This window comes from Poromitra crassiceps (assembly GCF_964638095.1).
Source record: "Poromitra crassiceps genome assembly, chromosome: 4".
Lineage (NCBI taxonomy): Eukaryota > Metazoa > Chordata > Actinopteri > Beryciformes > Melamphaidae > Poromitra > Poromitra crassiceps.
The window spans coordinates 41807219-41816352 of NC_139626.1; positions in this window are offsets into that span (position 1 = coordinate 41807219).

The following is a 9134-nucleotide window of genomic DNA, read 5'->3' on the forward strand; positions in this document are numbered from 1 at the left end:
TAGAGACACACACGGCATGCACACACACACACACACACACACACACACACACACACACACACACACACACACACACACACACACACACACACACACACACACACACAGGTCTGTTTCATCAGCACACACTCGAGTGCACAACATGACTTTATAGAGACACACACACACACACACACACACACACACACACACACACACACACACAGGTGTGTTTCATCAGCACACACTCCAGTGCACAACATGACTTTATAGAGCAGAGTTAGATACCAGGACAAAATGGTGAACAGCCCATAAAATGAGACCATGAATGTATTGTAATAATGGTGCAGGCATTTTGTTTTGATGTTGAGTTCAAAGGCCTTAATGTATTATTAGGATTTAATGTGGGGAGTCCGCGTAGTGCAGCGGTAGATTCCCCTGCCTACCAACACGAGGGTCGCAGGTTCGAGCCCCTGTGTTGCCTCCAGCTTCCATACAGGCACAATTGGCGTGTCTGTGCGGGTGGGAAGCCAGATTAAGGGTATGTGTCTGGGTCGGTGCACTAGTGCCTCCTCTGGTCGGTCGGGGTGCCTGTTCAGGAGGGGCCCGGAACTGGGGGGGGAATAGCGTGATCCTCCCACGCGCTACGTCCTGCTGGTGAAACTTTTCGCCGTCAGGTGAGAAGAAGCGGCTGGCGACTGCACATGTATCAGAGGAAGCATGTGCTAGTCGGTCTACAGCTCTCCCCAGATCGGCAGAGGGGGTGGAGCAATGGGCAGCAGGGGGATTTGGCCAAGTACAATTTGGGAGTTGATGGGAATACGGTCAAAAGACAAGCTTGAACTAAAGCCCACCAACAACTGTGAAATCACCTGATGTGTCCATTTGTGTGGGCTTGTCTTGAGTTATGTGCTTTTGTACCCACAAGGATACAAAGATGCAGCCTGCAGGATCAATATTGACACATGCCACAACCATTTGATGTTGTCTGCTTCCCTCTTGCTTGTTTGTGTCTGCAGCATCTGTCGTGTGTGCGCGCGTGCGTGTGTGTGTGTGTGTGTGTGTGCCTCTAGCTAGCGTATGCTACAAAAAGGAATCTGACAGTGAAATGCATGACAGGCGTCCTGACAGATCTAGATCTAGCTAACGTAGCCCCCGGGATGCACTTCACACACACACACACACACACACACACACACACACGCACACACGTTTAAGCACACAGCTGAAAGCCAAGCGCCTCAGGAGCCAGTGAGGTTTGAAAAGCCTCCCACATCTGTGGGTCTGACATGTAAAAAGCAGCGCGGAGCGAGCGAGCGGGCCAGATAGTCCCCACCGCAGAGCTCTGAGCTGGTGTTTATTCAGGGCTAATATGCCGCCGTATTATTCCCTTTGCCTCCCACCTGTCTGCTGTTCATTCAGGAAGTCATTCTTCTTCTTAGATCACGGCAGAAGAAGTGCGTCACCCCCGCAGTGTGTGTCCACACGTTCAGAGCATTAGGTTTGGGTCAGACGTAAAACAAAACAAAACAAAACAATCTGTGTGTGTGTGTGTGTGTGTGTGTGAGAGTTGACATTTTTATGTCAACTACACACCCGTAAAGTTTCGTGACTCCATCTTTTTAATGTTGCATCGTTTTGATGATCACGCTCGCAAAATCTGTCCACAGACAGACAGACATAAAACGGCTTCTGTGGTCGTTCCCACTACAATAGGTGTCTCCAGAACCACCTTTTGCCATGATGACACACACACACACACACACACACACACACACACACTCACACACACACACACACACACACACACACACACACACACACACACACACACACACACACACACACTCACACACGCACAGACAGACTCACAACTTGAAAACAATACCAGTTCCGCTGTCGCGGCTGGTAATAAAGACAGACATTCCAAATGAAACAAAACAGTGTATATTATGTAAATAAATATCTATGAAATCTGTAGTCTTATTGTATTATGCTGTATATTATGCAGTGGCCACTAAATGGATCATGTGTTCTCGTGTGTCGTTGCCTTTTTGTATCATGAAGTGAGATGAAGATGAGATGAAAATAAAGCTGTCAAATCTCTGGTAGACTCGTGAGAAGTGCTTTTGCTCATCTCTTTTTTGTACCTACACCATGTGACACCTCTTCACAATAGAGCTAATGCTATGTAGCCTATGTATATGCTGCTGTAATATACTATTATTGCTGTAATATATGATTATTGGTCTTTTCTACATTAAAGTCAAGATGTAAATTAACCCTTTCTGCTTCGTTTGTTCCGTGTAAATATGTGTGCGCACAGCTGCTCAAAGAATAACATCTAAATCCTGTTTATTGGTGCAGACGTTTTTGCGGGCAGATTCCATGTTGTCTCACTGCCTGGCACTCATAATTATACACACACACACACACACGGGATGTAAATGTGCGTGTTTATGTGCGGCTCTTATCTGTGACAGCATCCGTAGTCAGTGTTCCTCCAGAGGTCTTGAGGTTCCAGTCAGATTTATGCAGCGTTTATTGCTGAAGAATGCTTTTGAATTATTTCTCAGAACTGCTGTGGGATTGAAGGTAATATGAGCCCGCATTATTCTGAAGTGTGTGTGTGTGTGTGTGTGTGTGTGTGTGTGTGTGTGTGTGTGTGTGTGTGCTAGCATACTGCACAAGCCACAGTTTGAGCCAGAGACAGCATGGAGGAGAAGCATTAACCAAGTGGAATAAGTGTGTGAGGAATGTTCGCCATTTACACATCCTCTAACCCTGGGCCCGCGCCCTGCAGCCAAGTGGTTGGCTCTATTAAATTATTTATTGCAGTGGGAACTCTAAATCATGAGCAGCTCTACTCTAAATCATAAGCAGCTCTACTTTAAATCATAAGCAGCTCTACTTTAAATCATAAGCAGCTCTACTTTAAATCATAAGCAGCTCTACTTTAAATCATAAGAAGCTCTACTCTAAATCATAAGCAGCTCTACTTTAAATCATAAGCAGCTCTACTCTAAATCATAAGCAGCTCTACTTTAAATCATAAGCAGCTCTACTCTAAATCATAAGCAGCTCTACTCTAAATCATAAGCAGCTCTACTTTAAATAATAAGCAGCTCTACTTTAAATCATAAGCAGCTCTACTTTAAATCATAAGAAGCTCTACTTTAAATCATAAGCAGCTCTACTCTAAATCATAAGCAGCTCTACTCTAAATCATAAGCAGCTCTACTTTAAATCATAAGCAGCTCTACTTTAAATCATAAGCAGCTCTACTTTAAATCATAAGCAGCTCTACTCTAAATCATAAGCAGCTCTACTTTAAATCATAAGCAGCTCTACTTTAAATCATAAGCAGCTCTACTTTAAATCATAAGCAGCTCTACTTTAAATCATAAGCAGCTCTACTCTAAATCATAAGCAGCTCTACTCTAAATCATAACCAGCTCTACTCTAAATCATAAGCAGCTCTGACAAGCGGCTCCCTGTGGCGCTGAGAGATGGCGCCGGTGACCTTGTCGTAGTCCATTAGGTGTGACGGGGAAACAAGAGAGAGATGGAAAGTGTTGCCGGACTGTCCGACCGCGGCGCGTTATACTCATCCCGATGTAGAAATAACCTGTAAACATAACCTGCAACACTACACTGCTATTTAACAACATTGGTGGTTTTACAGTTCAAATATCAATGTATGATGAGGGACTGAGCCTATATGCCCAGTGGATCTCTCTCTCACTAATGCAGGCAACTTTCAGCTCAGGATACTGATGTGAGCAAGACATATTTTGAAATATAAAGACATGGGCCTTCCTATCGGCATGTCCTGTTTCCAATCTCGACTCTTAAGGTCCTTCAGATGATGCGAGTCATTACAGTGATGAAGAAAGAGCTGAGAAGGTCCCGATGAAATCCGGCTACCCTGAGAGCTTGGTACCCAGCTGGATGTGAAGCGTTTTATTGTTGTTTTCCCATTAGGCCTTCCCTTCAGCAAGGCCTGCGAGGCAGCAGCACAGGCGTCCTTCACTGACCATCTAGTGACTAGATGGTCAAACAGTCTCTACTGTCTTAGATGGTGGATCAAGGAGGAGACTGAAGTCTGCATCTGCCATCTCATCTCTACATTAGTGTTTAATCAGGCAGATTCTGTTGTAAAACTGTTGTTTTACCCTGTTTTTACATGATGAGCCGTGTCCCAGAGAAATCAGTAATCAGACCTTTTGCACTTTTAGTGTTAAAGTCTGTTTCAACTTTAGTTAGCCTATCCAGCATATTGCTATAGGCATCTTTCAGTTGAATGTCCCCTAAAGTGTATTATTATTTTATTATTTATTTGTAGTTTATTATTAAGTCTATTATCCATTTTAGTGTATTTAAAATGTAGTCAAAAAAGGAGATACAGATAAATCGCTAGATAAATAGAGCGCTAGATAGATAGATACTGTAGATAGATAGTGTGATTTCCCCCTCCTAGCTACATACATGGGTTGTGCATGTTTTGTTCAAATATAACTGAAAGCTCAATGCATCGAAGACTCCGGCCTCCCTGATCTGTGACAGAGCCAGACTGTGCAGAAAACCACCATCTTTACGGCTTGCCCTGCACTTGACTAAGACCATCAGCAAAGTCCAATGTTCCTTGTCATTGATTGATTGATTGATAACTTTATTGAAACAATAATAGCAGGATCGTACAAGACAACACAGCATAACCATATTGCTCAAAAGGAATAAAACACAATAAAGCCCGAGGGCTTGTTTCCATTGTGGTCCTTGTGTGTGGGACAAGAGGAGTGAATCTGTATGCAGGTATGAGCGCGTGTGTGCGCGGGCAAAGACAACACAAACAGATAACATTTTACACTCAAACCAAACATTCTTAACCTTAAGTGAATGGTTATTTCGATACCTAGCAAGAATGCATCATTCAATAAATAATAAGATAGAGACCAGCTCATAAACTAAAACAGGAACCTACCTAGGGTTTAAAACCCGCGACTATTCAGGGGACATAAGAAAAGGAAAATAAAAGGTTAGGATCACATTTGGGAGCCAACCAGCCATTTTTTCAAGGCAAGCTTAAAAGAGAACCTGGAGTTAAGGGTCTTAATACTCTCAGGGAGTTTGTTCCATAAAATAGCTGCTGAGTAAGAAAAGGTGCATTTACCCTTTAGAGTTTTAAATTTAGGGGGAACAATGTTGGAGGTGCTTCCTCTTGTGGAGTAGCCATGTACCTCACTGACTTTACAAAAATAGTCAGAGAGGTAGCGAGGAGCCTCCCGTTTAAAGATCCTAAATACCATGCACAATTTGATTTGGGAAACCCTCTCCTCCACTCTGAGCCACCTAAGGCTATGGCTGTTGCCATGCCAGCCCTTCAGCCTTCATCTCCTGCTCTGTGCTTCTTCTCCAGGTTGTTCTTGGGGATTCCACATTAGGTGAGATTAATACCTCAGCTGACGTCGCTTTGATGTTGGATGGAAGATCGGTGGCTCAGTGGTTAGTACTGTTGCCTCACAGCAAAAACGTCCCGGGTTCGAACCCTGGTCCATCCCAGGTCCTTTCTGTGTGGAGTTTGCATGCTCTCCCCGTGTTCGTGTGGGTTTTCTCCGGGTGCTCCGGTTTCCTCCCACCATCAAAGACATGTATGTTAGGGTTAATACTCCTGTCAGTGCCCCTGACCAAGGCACTGGCAAAAAGATCTGGAGTTGGTCCCCGGGGCGCTGCACTGCGGCTGCCCACTGCTCCTAGTTCTAGGAAGGTTCTTAGTAGAGGATGGGTCAAATGCAGAGGATGAATTTCCCCATGGGGATAAATAAAGGATAACTTAACTTAAGAAAATATCTCTTCCATTATTTGCTGAGTTGGACTCCATACATCTAATACATGTCTGTATTCTTATTAACGATCTGCTCTCATCATTTACTGTCTGCAGAGATGGGCGAAAATACATCAAAAAGTATTTTGATACAAATTAAAAATACTTGCTCAAAAAATGTATCACAATACAAATACAAAATACTGGTCTGAAAAATGTATTTGAAATACAAATACGTATTTTGTATTTTGAAAATACATGAAAATACATTTTATAAAAACTGATAAAGAACTGCAACAATTAGTCAATTAATCGATTCATTGCCAAATATTACATTAATTTCCTATTTTGATGATCTATCAATCATTTTGAGCCATTTCTTTAAGGAAAAATGTCTTAATTATCTGATTCCAGCTTTTCAAATGTGACATTTTCTGGTTTATTTAGATGGTAAACCATCTCTTTAGTCCTCTGTGACAGTATTCTCCTTTGTGTACCCTCTAACACACTACACTTCTTCCATTTCAGTTGTTTTTCAGCACAACTTATTTCTCCTTCACTTCAGCTGTTAATTGCCTTATGTGAGGGCTTTTGAGTTACAGGTAGCATTTCTACACGTTACAGTAACCTCACGTTTTGGAGCTTTGACCATGTTTAGCCAAAGATATGTTATGAGAGTTATGTTATGATAGTAGGTCCCCTATAAACAACTTCACATCCACCATGTCAGTAAATTGTCACATAGTCTTTATTTAACACGCTGCACACATAGAAATACAGCAACATTATTTATTCCACTACAAAAGGTTACTTTTCAGGAACATGTAACCATGGTGCCGCAGTATGCCATTCATGGTGAGGGGAACTTAATCCTGTGGCTAATGTATGGAAACAGGGAGGTTGTCAGCTTTGTAACAGTATATTTATTTATCCATTTTGTAGAGCTGAGTTGGGTACGGAGGTGTTTTTTTTAATATTAGTTGTATCTCTCTAACATGATGTTTTGCATGCAGTAAAGTTTGATTGGCAGATAGGGCAGTGTTTGTCTTAGCATGCAATAGGCTTATCTAACCATCACATTTAGTACTTTATCTCTGTGGGAATTTCCACCAACACGAGGCTTCAGTACTAGTTTGAGTCAGACTTCTTGTCGTGTTTGAGTTAGACTTCCTGTCCATTTCAACAGTGGATAAATGGTTACAGGCCAGTCGCTCAAACACCTTCATGACAGTTAAATCAACAGGCTTGTAATCATTCAGGCATCAGGCTGTAGCATTAGACTTCTACTCTATCAGCCTGGTGTAATGTGGCACTCTGTCGGGTTCATCACAGCTTTAATCAGAGGGTCATGGTTCTGCACCCCGCTAAAGCTCAGAACCAAACATCCTTTTGTTATTGTTGTTGTTTTGCTTTGTTTTGTTTTGTTGATTTAACGTTAGTTGTGTCTCTCTAATAGGATACACTGGTTTGCATGCAGTAAACAGTTTCATTTGCAGATAGGGCAGTGTTTGCCTTAGCATGCAATATCTGATTATCACATTTAGTACTTTATCTCTGGGGGAATTTCCACCAACACGAGGCTTCAGTACTAGTTTTACCCTACTCTGCCTCTGATTTGTGGTTGAGATTGTTCTGAGGGTAAGCCAATCAGAGGCGGAGTAGAAGTGACATCTCACATTGCGGTTTTTTTATTCCACAAACCTGTGTCAATGTTTAAAATGTGTCCATTTGAGAATAAAATGAAATAAAAATGTATTTTATGTATTTAAAATACACAAAATACAAGGTCTGAAAGTATTTTGATACAAAGTACATCTTATTTTTCTCAGTCCAGCCAAATACAAATTACAAAATACACAAATGTATTTGAAATCCGTATTTTAAATACATGTATTTAAAATACTGCCCATCTCTGACTGTCTGTTGACTGAACGGAAACCAAACAGGTGTACAACGTAAACCAGTGCTTGTACTTTAGTAGGCTATGTGTGCATTAAGTACTAAAACATGTACTGTGCCCACTAGTGAAGTTTTCTTCTTTGATTTCACATGATGCACTATACAAAATGTGATAGTTTGTGCCACTCTGTCTGTGGGGCTTGTGTGCCTGCTGGTGGGGGCAGCCAGGACCACACAGCACTGATTATGTCCTATCATCCTATCTGTTGCCGAAAGTCCATTGTTTTCTGCTAAAATCTATTTTAATAAAGATGTCAAGCCTGTCTGTTCATTAGCATGAACAAGGAAGGAAATGCAGAGGGAGTTTCAATGATGTTCTATATTATTTCAGCCGGCATTTGTTCAGTTTACTGCCTCTTTAACTGGAAAGATTCTGCTTTGCTGGCTAAGGTTGCTTTGCTAAAATAAGACGATTGAGAACCAGTTGTCATTCACAATGGGAACCTGGCTGAGAGTCCATCCACTGCAGGCACTGACAGAGAGAGTAGACCATATAGAGCGTGTAACCAAACTGACAGCGGAGACATTTAATGATTTACTCCTTCTCACCACAGAAAGTACTGCATAAGATACCGTACTGACCCGGAACCCAGGGGAGGATCTTCTGCTGAAACGTTTGGTCCAAACGACTCGTCATTTTTGCCTTCAGGGCACATTCAGGACGATGACAATCTGCACAGGTCAAAGGTCACATCGAAGGAGATTTCAGATCTGCTAGATGGCTGGAGACAAAGACAGGAAGATGGATGGGGCGTTTGGAGAGATACTGCCCATCAGTACCTGGGGAGTTGACATGGACTTTGTGCTGCCTGGCTTCCCCCAAATGAACTACGTGCTCTGGTTTTCCCCTCACTGGTTCAGTGATCCAGACTGCAACAGCGACGATAGATGGCCCAGTGAGTCTATTAGGGAACACTGCACTTTCAGTGCCGAGATCCTGAGGAAAATATCAAACTGCTGCTATGCGACCTTCAACCAACATCCTGCAACAGAAATATGTTATATCTCCTCTTCCATGATTTGTATTGTATGTGCCGTGAAGCCAGGCAGTTCAGTTTGAGATGGAATCCAAAACACAGAGGCTAAGAAAAAGGAAACGACCTTCATACATTCAATAAACAGTGTATTATTTAATATGTATTTAGATCAGCATTTGTGTTTTCACTTTCTGATGTGCTGAAACATGAAAAATACTCACTTGTCATGCTGGCGGGCATCGAGGAGGGAGGCACATTTTTAATTCTCTTTGATTTACATAGCCTAAAGGGGATATGAGTGAGAAAATATTTCCCAGGGTTTTAAAATCTACTGTGATCAGTTTTGAAGTACGCTAAAAGCACAAGCACATATTGTTTTAGTATTCCTGACACAC